The sequence below is a fragment of the Rana temporaria genome, chromosome 1 (assembly GCF_905171775.1).
Source record: "Rana temporaria chromosome 1, aRanTem1.1, whole genome shotgun sequence".
Classification (NCBI taxonomy): domain Eukaryota; kingdom Metazoa; phylum Chordata; class Amphibia; order Anura; family Ranidae; genus Rana; species Rana temporaria.
The window spans coordinates 245,752,178-245,765,809 of NC_053489.1; positions in this window are offsets into that span (position 1 = coordinate 245,752,178).

A 13,632-nucleotide genomic window follows, 5' to 3' on the forward strand; every position below is an offset into this window, starting at 1 on the left:
TAAGATTCCTCAAACATTTACAGTAAATGTAAATGAAAAAATACATAAATAAATACTTAGAAAAAAACAATGTTTTCATGACTTTCTGTGGTGTAAAAAAAAGGCCAAAAAACATCTGAAACTGTGGCCAAATATGTTTTAGAACATTAAATACGGTCTGCTTGAGTATTCTTTTTCTTTAAAAAGTAGGGAAAAGCCCTATGACTTACTCGAATATAGAATGCATGATTTAGTATTTAATAGAGGCAACCAGACCACAATATAATACTTGTTTCATGGATAAATTCATTTAGTGTAACATACAGTAAAGATGTTTGTGGACCAAGGTATATGCATCATTTTCTATCTATTCTTGTTTAAACATTGTACATAATGGGCCAGATTCACAAATGAGATACGACGGCGTATCTCCTGATACGCCGTCGTATCTCTGTTTCTATCTATGCGACTGATTCATAGAATCAGTTACGCATAGATAGCCATAAGATCCGACAGGTGTAATTGTTTTACACTGTCGGATCTTAAGATGCAAGACCGCGGCCGCCGCTGGGGGGAGTTTGCATCGTAAACCAGCGTCGGGTATGCAAATTAGGAGTTACGGCGATCCCCGACGTCTTTTCGCGTTCGCTACGTCGCCGCTAGTCTAGTTTCCCGTCGCAAAGTTAGTCGGTTTTTTTGGTGCCTTAACTTTACACAGCAATCGTATTGCTGTGTAAAGTGTGGCCGTCGTTCCCGCGTCGAAATTTAAAAAATAACGTCGGTTGCGTAAGCCGTCCGGGATTCGAAAAAATGACGTCTACGATACGTTACGCCGCCGCGATTCTACGTGAATCTGGCCCATTATGTCCACTAGATGGCGTGTTTACCTTGCGTGCCTATATCAAATTCCTATGCAAAAACGAATTTGGCCTAAGGTATAGTGAATCATAACCTTTGCAACGATCTGGCTTCTTTTTAGAATGGAGAGAAATTTCCTCCCCACTTCTTTTAAAAGTAACTTTTTATAGCAATGTGCGGTTTATGTAATTTGAGAGCCATAGGGTGGGTGTATAACCCTTTCTGGTCCCTGAAACACATATTGAAACGCATGAGAGCAGACCTATAGCTTCTGGCAGGTCACTGGTGAAATTAGTATATTAGACATGCTTGCGTTCGGCTGCCACGCCTCTGAAGACGTACAGTAATATGATTAGGAAACAGGTAAGGCGGTACTGGACCTTTGGACTATTTATAAGAAATGTGCCTATTGTTTATCTACAGAAATGTGAGTGCATTATCGTATCTGTAAATAAAGCAGTGATTTTTTTTAACCAATATTACACTATTGTGGTGCCCTTACATTTTTTGAGGAAAAACAGCCACCGTACATGCATATATGCATCCCCTTACCTGGAGAAAGTGCTTTCTGCGCTGGAATCGCGTCTTCTATAACTGGCGAGAGCTGGAGTAATGCTGTCATGGATGGTGGTGACGAGTGCATTCAACGCCTTTTCACACTGCTGGTGCTGGGACATTTTACCAACTTATCATCTATCGTTGGTGTTTTTTATGGCTGGACTGTTCATTACAGAGTCTTTTATTGTAACCTTCTTATGATTGGTGATGCTCCTCTTGTATTTATATACGCATTTGCAATATGACTTTTAAAGCAGAGCTGTTTTTGTGAACACATCTCTAAAGACTTTCCACTCTTGAGATATAATTTCAAATTTACCCCAAGGTAATGATTAACAAATTTTATAACACCATAATGTTTTTTTTTTAACTGAGATGTGGTAATTTCACCTAACAAAATAAACAACTGAACAGGGATGAGCTTAAAGGATAAGTTCACCTTTTAACAAAAAATAATAAATGCACTTTTTTTGCAGGTAAACAAATATGCATTTATTATTTTTTTTATTTCTGGAGCCTTTAAAGCATTGCCCCAGCAATCAGCAGATCACGAATGCCATGGAGGTCTCTTGCAGACTGTCAGTGTATCTGTGTGCCCATACATCCCATACAGACAAGCAGGGCTGGGCTGGGACAACAATTTGGCCCTGGACTTCATCCAGACCGGCCCACTTTAATTCAATAAAATCACGCCCACCAAAAGGCCCCTACATCCATTATTGTATATCATGAGAGGGTGAGAGAGAGGGGAATGAGAGCGAGGGAGGGTTGAGGGAAAAGGGGTGAGAGAGGGGAGTGAGTGTAAGAAAAAGAGAGTGAGTATAAAAGAGAGGGGGTGAGTGTAGGACCCCTTTTTACACTGAGGTGTTTTTTAGGCGCTTTTGGGCTAAAAATAGCGCCTTTAAAGCGACTGAAAAACGCCTCCACTGCAGTCCCAGCGTGAAAGCCTGAGTGCTTTCACACCGGGGCGCTGCCAGGGCGTTAAAAAAGTCCTCCAAGCAGCATCTTTGGGGCGGTGGAGGAGCGGTGTACAAACTGCTCCTGCCCATTAAAATTAATGGCCACCGCAGCTGAAGCGCCTGCAAAGCACTTCGGCAGCATGGGCGCATTTAACCTTGAATTCGGCTGCTAGTGGGGGTTAAAAGCGCCTGCTAGACGCCGAATAGTGCAGCTAAAATGACAGTAAAGTGCTGCTAAAACTAGCAGTGTTTTACCGACAATGCCTGCCCCAGTGTGAAAGCAGCCTAAGAGTCAGGGATCTGAGAGACAGAGGGGGGGAGCTGAGAGACAGAGGGGGGAGCTGAGAGACAGAGGGGGGAGCTGAGAGACAGAGGGAGGGAGCTGAGAGACAAGGGGAGCTGAGAGACAGAGGGGGGATCTGAGAGACAGAGGAGGGGACTAAAAGAGGATGGGAATGAGAGACACGGGGACTGAGAGACAGAGGGGGGACTTAGAGACAGGGGGGGACTGAGCGACAGGGGGGTCTGAGAGAGTCTCTGTTTTAAAAAACGGCCCACTGAGTCATCGGCCCACCGGGAAACTCCCTGTAGTCCCTATGGCCAGTCCATCCCTGCAGACAAGCAGATACAATCTGACAGGAAGAGAGAATGAACTACCACAGTGCTCCACAGTGTCGTGTTAGTTAAACACCCACAAAAACAAAAAAAACACAAAAAAGCCAACAACCACAAAAGCTGCTGGACCTCGTAGATTTCCGATCATAAAACACTGTGAATGGATGATGTGGCTGGGCAGGCGGAGCCCCACTTAGCCAAGTTTTTTTTAAATAGTGACAGCGTAGCAGGGGAGAAAAGATCCCGGCTAGCTGTCAGATCGAGAAGCCGGGGGGGGGGGGGGTGCTGGTCCATACGTAAAATGTTACATGTTACACCCTGATTATGGATGTAACATGTTATGAAAGATTAACTTATCCTTTAGGCTGGGTTGACACTTGAGAACCCAGCGGCTAACAACAGGAGTCCAGTGCGTCTCCATTCACCATTTCAGGTCCGATTTCAGCCCCAATTTTGGGCTAAATTGGGACCTGAAACGGACCAAAATACGCACAGGACTCCTGTGCAATTCGCACTGGAGTCGCTGCAGAGATGTGTGGACAAAAAAGTTGATATGAGACGAACTATGGATGTATGCAGAGATGCAGAGATGTGTGAACTGGCTCCATAGAGAGCCAGTGACAATCTACTGCTATGCAAATTGCATACAGGGAAACCCGCATCCAATTCGCACTGGTGTGAACCCAGCCTATGTTCAGTTCACACAAATATTTTATGAGCCAAAAGTCATGTAGAATGTTATTACTACCACTCTAATACATGACAGATTTTCATGGTAGTGGTTGCAATTAATTGTGTGTTTAATTAATTATTTGATTGATCGAACTCCGCCATTGGCGGATGTCTTTTTCACATGATGGTGGTTTGCTATATATGTTATGTTAGTGTGAACCAATGTTAGCCATGACTAAGCGCTGAAGTACAGCGTGAAACGCGTCGGCCATTTCTGTATCTGTTGTTTGCGGTGAATGCATGTGCATTTGAATAAAAGACCAACTTTATTTTAGTTATTTTGGAGTGCGGCTATCCAGAGTTTTTTCGTCCATTTGCTATAATTAGCATCGCCGGCACCCTGGTGGTTCAACAACCCTTAATGATACACGAGGCTCACCTGGAGCGGTGAAAGATTTGTCTGTAAGGACCATGGCAGGTGAAGTCACCACAGAGTCTTTAACACCAAGTGATGCCACCAGCCCCATTCACTTACATGGTCAGGATTTCCTGGCCATGTAAGCAAAAGAGCTGGAAAAAACATGGGGGTTCTCAATAATTCATATCAGGTCCTTTGAGTCAGTTATGTATTTTAAGGGGGAACCCCATGCAAAAAAAAAAGCATGAAGGTACCCACTAAAAATCCATAACTATCCAGACTGTTATCCAAGCATGTAGCCTGGCAGAACAGCAAAGGGTGGGGTGATAAGCGTCAGTTTTTCTGCTGCAGTTTGTATATGCTACACAGATGCTCCTCTTCACCGGCTTGCTTACGGTATCACTAAGCATGGGTTTTTAATGTTTCATTTTAGGCATCACTAAAATTACTGCTCCCCTTCAAGCAAATTTTTACATTTTTTCTCTCTTTTTTTTTTGCTGTGGTACACGTGCCACTGGCCAGTTTTTAGCCAGTCATATCTCTGAAGGCTCTAGCTGTATGGTTTTTGAAGGGATGGCTCTCTGTAGCATATGTCTCTTCTTTTAGGTCTATTAGAAGTTCCACCAAACTGAGACTGATTTTACTCACTCTAAGCGCAGTGGCTCAAATTTTTCTGGATTTTTTTTTACTTTTTTTAACTAAAAAAATAAAGTAGCTCATGAATGCTCTGTCACTGAGAAGTGACTGCTGCTCTCTAATCTTGTTAAGTAATTAGAGCTTTTTCAGGGCCAATTTTTAAGCTTTTGGTAAAAAAAACAAATTTCCACTAAAGAACATGTGCTTCCCCACTAAACCTCTTATTGTAAACAAAGTGGCTAGGAGATCCCAGGTGACTTCATTGACAACACATGGTCAATGAAGTCGGCCAGCATCAACAGCCAGTTTGCTGATATTAAAAAGCTGGCCAGTGAGCTGTAGACATGTGCACACTGAAATATTTTGATTTGGAATTTTGTTTTCGTCCGAAAACTAAATTTATTTAGTTACTCCCGAAATTCGTTTTTATTTATTTAGTTTTTCGTTAAAAAAATACATTCGTCCAAAAATCCTAATTAACCTCTTGACCACTGGGCACTTAAACCCCCTTCCTAACCAGACCAATTTCCAGCTTTCGGTGCTCTCACAATTTGAATGACAATTACTCATACAACACTATACCCATATGAAATAGAGTTTTATTTTGGTGGTATTTAATCACCATTGGGTTTTTTATTTTTTGCGCTATAAAAGAAAAAAGACTGAAAATTCTGTAAAAAAAATGAATTTTTCTTGTTTCTGGTAAAAAAATTAAGAAAATTTGTAATTTTTCTTCATAAATTTTGGTCAAAATTTATACTGCTACATATCTTTGGTAAAAATAAGTACAAATTGGTGTAGCTTATTTGGTCTTTGTGAAAGTTAATGGCCCAGATTCACGTAGATCGGCGCACATTTCTGCCAGCGTAGCGCATCTCATATGCGCTACGCTGACGTAACACAGAGAGGCAAGCAAAGTATTCACAAAGCACTTGCTCCCAACGTTGCGCCGGCGTAACGTAATTTCGAAGGCGTAAGCCAGCGTAAGTGTAAGTGGGTGTGACCTTATGCTAATGATGGTCCGAGCGTGGAGCAGTGTTTTACGACCGGCGTGTCATGAACGTATGATCGCTCCCCTGTGCGCATGCTCACAACTATGCCGGCGCAACTTCCTGGGATACGCCGGCCCACCGGCCTATGCCGAGCGCATACGCCCGTCCGGCGCAAAAGTACATCCTGCTTATTTCCCCCCCTGAAGCAAGGTACTTTTGCTGAGTGATGGCTGTTGTGGAGTCAGAGAAAGACAAGAGGAAGAAAAATTTCTCTCCAGATGAGAAGGCTGTTCTCATCTCGGCCATAGAGAGGTATGATGTATTCCTTCATGGCGCCAAGAGTCGCCATACCAGCAGGGCCAAGAAACAAGAAATCTTGGAGCAGATCACCATTGACGTTAATGCCCTTGGTAATTAGTCCCGGACCTCCAAAGACATTAACAAAAAAATAAACGATTTGCGGCGGCATGTCCGGGATAATGTGTCCGCCATCAGAAGGGACCAGAGGGGCACAGGGGGTGGACCACCATCTGATGTGCGGTTGACCCCGGAGGAGGAGGTGGTCGCCAGGTGTCTGGAGAGGGAGCAATTGGAGGGCCTGGAGGGCTTTGACTCCCTTGATCAGGCCTTGAGGACAGGTAAGTGCTTTTTATCCCCCATCCGGTGTGTAGCATGTGAGGGGGTGGAAGGGAACATGTGACAAGTGTGTGGGTCAACCAACATGTGAATGTTTTGTGTCATCCACAGATGTGCTGGAGGGAGCGGGGTCATCTGCTGCCGGTGGCCCTCCCACGCTATCCCCGGAACATCTATCTCAGTCTGACCCCCTGGGAAGTCAAGAGACATCGGTGGAGGGGAGTGGCCACACCTCTCCTCTAGAGGTGGTTGAGGAGGAGATGGTGAATCTAGATCAGGAGGTTTGCCTCTATTTTGAGGAGTCTTCCGTTTGGCCTCCCCCCATCAGGGGAAGCCCCTCAGGCTCAGCCCCTAGCAGGGGAAGCCCCTCAGGCTCAGCCCCCAGCAGGGGAAGCCCCTTAGGCTCAGTCCCCAGCAGGGGAAGCCCCTCAAGGGCCTCCCCATACAGACGACCCCAAGCCTCTTCTGCCCCCAGGAAGGCGACGCAGAAGACAAGGGGTGTTCCTGATTCCCTCCAGGAACATCTTGCAAGGGACCAGGCCCGCCAGACCCGCCATATGGGTGCGATAGCCGGGGACCTGCGCCGGGTGGCAGACAGCCTGGCCTCCTCGGCACAGATATCAGACGGCCTGCAGGATGTCAGTGGCAACTGCGCTGTAGTGGTCACCTGCCTTGGGGAGCTGCAGGCCACAACAGCAGACCTTGTGGCAGAGGTAAATACCCTGGCAGTGGCGGTACAGGCAAACATGGCTGCCATCGAGGCAGAGGGGAGGCAGACAAGGCGCCACCAGCGGCACACCACCCCCAGCCAGCTGAGGATGCAGGCACAGACAAATGCGGTCCTCACCCGCATTGCCCTGGCATTGGAGGGTAGGCAGCCAGCCATGGAGAGACCAGGGGATGAGGCTCCCCCCAGGCAACTGAGGAGCAAGAGCCTTGGCACCAGGCGTAGCCCACGACAGGGCAAATGAGTGCCTTTTTTTTTGTTTTGCTCAGGTTGTGAGCTTTTTTATTTTAGTTATGTGCTCAAAATATGAGCTTTTTGATTTTAGTTATGTGCTCAAAATATGAGCTTTTTTATTTGAAATATATGCTCAAAGTATGAGCTTTTTTATTTTGTAGTGAATGCACACAGTTAGTAGTGCAGGCTACAGTGTGACTTGTGTGTGAATGTGGGGGTGACATACCTGCCAGCAAGGTGTGTCACCCTGGGTCGTCGGGGAGAGGTTGTCCCCACGACCGTGTGAATGTGGTATGAATGGACAGCGACACCATTGGGGCCTTGGCGTGGCGTTGCTGCTCCCAAGTCCTGCATGGTGGACTTGGTCTAATCCAGTGTGAGGTGGATGTGGTGTGTGTGAGCTAGGGACCACAGTGGTGTGCATGCGTGCATTGTCCGTGTGCCATGATGAATGTGTGTGTTTAACGTGCAAAGATATGTTCCACGAGGCAACTCCTGACTGCTGTTCCCTCAGCAGATGGGGTAGCCTCGGTTAGGGGGGGACTGTCTGGTTCGGGGGTCAGGTCATCACATATGTCAATCTCCAGGCCCTTTCTCATGGCATAGTTGTGCAGCATGCAACATGCACCGATGATCTGGCACACAAAGTTTGGGGAATACAACAGGGTCCCCCCTGACTTATCCAGGCATCGGAAACGGGACTTCAGGATGCCAAATGTGGGCTCCACCACTGCACGGGTACGTATGTGTGCAGCATTGTATCTTCTCTCTCCTCTGGTTTGGGGATTCCGGTATAGAGTCATGAGATGGGGCCCAAGTGCATATGCCGAGTCACCTGGCAGGGAAAAGACAGGAGGATGTTAGTCGTGCCCCTTGTGATGTCTGCATCATGGGGCCGGACAGTCATGCCTGACTCCCATATCACTCACCAACCAGCCAGCTGTCCCTGTACACGTTCTGTTCAAATTCTGTGGGGATGTTGCTTTGACGGTATATGTAGCTGTCGTGGCTGGCCCCGGGGTGTTTGGCACGGACTTGCCATATGAGGCATTGGGCATGGGCTATCACCTGTACGTTGATGGAATGCCACTGCTTACGATTGCGGTATATGTGCTCTGTGGCACGGGGGGGCCGTAGTGCCACATGTGTGCAATCAATTGCCCCCACGTGCGTGGGAATCCAGCAATTCTGTAGAAATCCTGCATTGCCTTCTGCCGCAGATGGGTGGGTTTGATGATGTGGTGGGACATGCGTGTGAGGATTGCGGGGACAACCTGGTGCACACATCTGCTCATGCTGGATTGTGACATCCCAGCCACGACTTCACTTGTAAGTTGAAAAGATCCACTTGCAAGGAAATGCAGTGTTGCCAGTACCTTGAACAGTGGCTGCACTGCATGTGAGCGTTGTGTCTTGCTGGTGATGTCATCATGCAGGGCTTTGGCTAATTTCAGGATGGCATCAGGGCTGAATCTGAAGATGCGATACACCTCCGATTCCCCCATGCCAAAGACGTTCATGCGCGTTTCGGTATATCCTCTCCCGTGCCCTCCTAGGTGCCTGTGGACACAGTAGTAGTGCTATGACCATGGCTGCCCCTGGCATGTTGGCATACAGATGTGGTCCTGCAAGTGTGGTTGCTCAGCTCATCCGTAACGATGCTGCTGCAGCTGCTCTCCAGCTGACCTGTGCACGTCTGTTGCTGAGTTACACCTGCTTTATGAGGGGTAACTTTAGGCCGGACGTACAACTTATGGGCACCGCGCGTAGCCTGCGCCGGGTGCACGTACGTTTGTGAATCGCCGTATCTCCCTCATTTGCATATTTGAATAGGAAATCAATGGGAGCGCCAGATGCGGCCAGCGTAAATATGCGCCCACGATACGCCGGCGTAGGAAAGTCGGTCGGTCGGAAGAAGCCTATTTTCAGGCGTATCTAGTTCTATGGGTACGGCGCAGAGATACGACGGCGCACATTTAGACTTACGCGGCGTATCTGTAGATACGTCGGCGTAAGTGCTACGAGAATCCGGCTAATAGAGTCCACAAGATGGTGTAAATATCTGAAAATTGATCACACCTGAAGTACTAACGGCCTATCTCATTTCTTGAGACCCTAACATGACAGAAGAGTACAAATAGCCCCCCAAATGACCCCTTTTTGGAAATAAGTCATTCCAAGGTATTTAGAAAGAGGCATGGTGAGTTTTTTAAAGTTGTCACATACAGAGGCCTAACAAGCAGGGAGCACCTTCAGGCATCTGGAGCACCCAGGCCAATTCTGACATTTCTATCCTACATGTAAAAATCATCATTTATTTGCTAGAAAATTACATAGAACCCCAAAACATTATATATGCTTTTTTTTAGCAAAGACCCTAGAGAATACAATGGCGGCCATTACAACTGTTTATCTTGTACGGTATTTGCGCATCAATTTTTCTAACGCGTTGTAAAAAAAATGTTTTGTGCTAAAAAAAAAAAACAGTAAAGTTAGCCCAATGTTTTTGCATAATGTGAAAGATGAAGTTACGCCGAGTAAATAGATACCTAACATGTCACCCTTCAAAATTGCACACGCTCATGGAATGGCGCCAAACTTCGCTACTTAAAAATACCCATAGGCGACGCTTTCATTTTTTTTTTTATTGATTACATGTTTTTAGTTACAGAGGAGGTCTAGTGCCAAAATTATTGCTCTCACTCTAACGTTCGCAGCGATACCTCACATGTGTAGCTTGAACACCGTTTTCATATGTCGGCAGGAATTACGTATGCATTCGATTCTGCATGCGAGCACACAGGGACAGGGGCGCTTAAAAAAAATATGTATTGTTCGTTTTACTTTATTTATTTTAGTTTTTTTCCCCAAAAATAATTATTTTTATCACTTTTATTCCTATTATAAGGAATGTAAACATCCCTTGTAATAGGAATATGGCATGACAGGTCCTCTTTACAGTGAGATGTGGGGTCAATAAGACCCCACATCTCACCTCTAGGCTGGAAAGCCTGAAATAAAAAAAAATACAAATTATCCTGGATTAGATCGTAGCGGTGAGTCGGTAAAAGCACCGGAGGGTGGCGGGGGGGGGACGTATTGCAGGGTATTGGAGTATAACAGGGTATTGGAGTATTGCGGAGTATTTCAGGGTATTACAGGGTATTGGAGTATTGCAGAGTATTGGAGTATTGCGAGGTATTGTAGGGTATTGCAGGGTATTGGAGTATTGCAGAGTATTGGAGTATTGCAGGGTATTGGAGTATTGCAGAGTATTGGAGTATTACAGAGTATTGGAGTATTGCAGAGTATTGCGGAGAATTGCAGAGTATTGCGGATTATTGCAGATTATTGCGGAGTATTGCGGAGTATTACAGAGTATTGCAGAGTATTGCGGAGTATTGCAGAGTATTGGAGAGTATTGGAGTGTTGCAGGGTATTGCAGAGTATTGCAGGGTATTGCAGAGTATTGTGCAGGGTACTGCAGAGTATTGCAGGGTACTGCAGAGTATTGCAGGGTATTGCAGGGTATTGCAGAGTATTGTGCAGGGTATTGCAGGGTATTGCAGAGTATTGTGCAGAGTATTGTGCAGGGATGGATGGCTGGATCTGTGACTGCAATTGTCACAGATCCAGCCCACAGCGCTGCTGACACCCGCTCTCTCCCCCTCTCCTCTCACACTGTACCAGGGGGGCGGGAGCAGGATTCCCAGAACAACTCGACCGCGCTGTAGACGTCTTTTGTCTATAGCGCGCGGTCGGCAAGTGGTTAATTAAGGTCGAATTTGTCATTGAAGGCTTATGGTGTCTGTCGAATGTTTTAAGAGGATTCGAAGGAATCTTTCAAAAAAAAAAAAGATGATTCGACAGAATCTTTAAAAAGAAAAAAAAAAATTGCGACGGAGCAACGAAACTGTACGATGTCGCAATCGTACATTTCCGGTCGAATGTTCCGCCTACAAGCTGAAGCTATAAAAGAATTCTAATGTTGTATGACTAATAATAATTATATCTATTAATTATTATTACTAGTCAACCAACATTAGACTTCTTCTATAGCCTATGGGCAGAGCATTTCACCATATATGTCCGCTTGCTGCGATCGTATGTTTTTAGCTACTTCATCGAATCTTCATGTCGAATCTTTTCTCTCTATAATTTCGAATCTTTTCTCTCTATAATGTCAAATCTTTTCTCTCTATGTCGAATCTTTTCTCTCTATGTCGACTCTTCATGTCTCTATAATGTCGAATCTTTTCTCTCAATGTCGAATCTTTTCTCTTTATGTAGAATAATATTGGACTAATAGAGTTAAGGTTAGGCACATTTGACCGCAACAAAAACGAAAATAAAGCATTTGTTTATATCAGATCTTTCGGTTTTCATCTTCTGTGCTTTTGTTATCGTTTGTTAAAACGAAAATACCTGAAATTCGGACGAAAATGCATTCGGACGAAAACAAATGCACATGTCTAGTGAGCTGTCATTTGCAGAGATGGCCCAGCAGGATAACTAGCACAGGTCTTTGTGTTAGCAAGTCATTGGAGCATTGTTGATTTTGCTTGATTATGGATCTACAATGCTGGATGATTTGATTGGTGTTGGATTTATATTGTTGGACATGTTTTTTAAAAACATTAAAAACATTAAAACGTATTGCCTCCCCTCTCCTGGGCAGCCAGGATGCATGCCTGAATAAGGGTCTGGTATAGATTTTGCTAGGGACCCCATGTTTCTTTTTTGGTAGTGTCCCCTTTAAGATCCTTAAATAGCACAGATGAAAAAGCAGTGTAAATATGACCAGCGACATAATAGTTTTTAATGATCAAGAGTTGTCCGAAATGTACCGGAGAAACAGCTTACACACAACAGTTTTTCTCCAACAATTAGGATAATACATCAGATGATAAAGCAGTGCAAAATAGGCCAGCAGCAGTACAATTTAATCATGGATATTAAACCCACTTAAAGTATGACTAACTTTTGTTTTTACAATAGGGATATGGGTATGTGGTGAGTGATATAATTTAACACTGTGTTTTCTCGTCAAATTTGTTTATTATTTTTTAAATAAAACAAAAGATTGACAAATTGAGTACATACAAGGATGGTAGTACAATATTCAAATATAAATAAAGCTAAATATATCGATTTATGAACAGGATGAGTACAAAACAATGTAAAAAAAGTAACAAGTAGAGCAACAAATAAACCAATAAAGTATTACATCGAAAGCATTAGAAAATTCCATCAGAAGGAAAAAAAGTAAGCTAGTGACCATTGGTTCATTTTGCAAGAACAGTAATTGGACATAAATCTAAGGCCGTGTACACACCAGCAAACATGTACGATGAAACCGGTCCGCCGGACCGTTTTCACCGTACATGTCTGCCCGGGGCTTTCTGTACGATGGCTGTACTAACCATCGTACAGAAAGCCGCGCGTAAACAATAAGCGGGGCCTGTCCGTTGTGTCGCCGCATCGATGACGCGGTGTCGCCGCGACAATGACGCGGCGACGTGGGCGGGCCTGCCAGTTAAATGCTTCCACGCATGCGTCAAAGTCATTCGACGCATGCGAGGGATGGCGGGCGCTCGGACATGTACGGTAGGTCTGTACAGACGACCGAACATGTCCGAGCGGGCAGGATTCCAGCGGACTGTTTTAAAACAAGTCCAGGAATATTTGTCCGCTGGGAAAAGGCCCGGCGGGCAAATGTTTGCTGGAATCCTGCATGCTCGGGCCTACACACGACCGAACATGTCTGCTGAAACTGGCCCGCAGACCAGTTTCAGCAGACATGTTTGGTCGTCTGTACAGGGCCTTATAGGTATATTTTAAAAACAGAAGAGATATTGGGGGTTATTTACGAAAGGCAAATCCACTTTGCACTTGGATGTCACAGCACTGTTTGAACAACACTAATGGAATCATAGGGCCAGATCCACAAAAGGGATACGCAGGCGTATCTGCTGAGACGCCGTCGTATCCCTGTTTCTATCTATGCGGCTGATTCATAGAATCAGTTACGCATAGATATCCCTAAGATCCGACATGTGTAATTGTTTTACTCTGTCGGATCTTAGGATGCAGTACCGCGGCCGCCGCTGGGGGGAGTTCGCGTCGTAAACCAGCATCGGGTATGCAAATTAGGAGTTACGGCGATCCACGACGGTTTTTCGCGTTCGCTACGTCGCCGCTAGTATAGGTTCCCGTCCAAATTTACACTTTTTTTTTGCTGCCCTAACTTTAGTCAGCAAGTGTATTGCTGTCTAAAGTATGGCCGTCGTTCCCGCGTTGAAATTTAAAAATCAACGTCGTTTGCGTAAGCCGTCCGGGAATACGGAA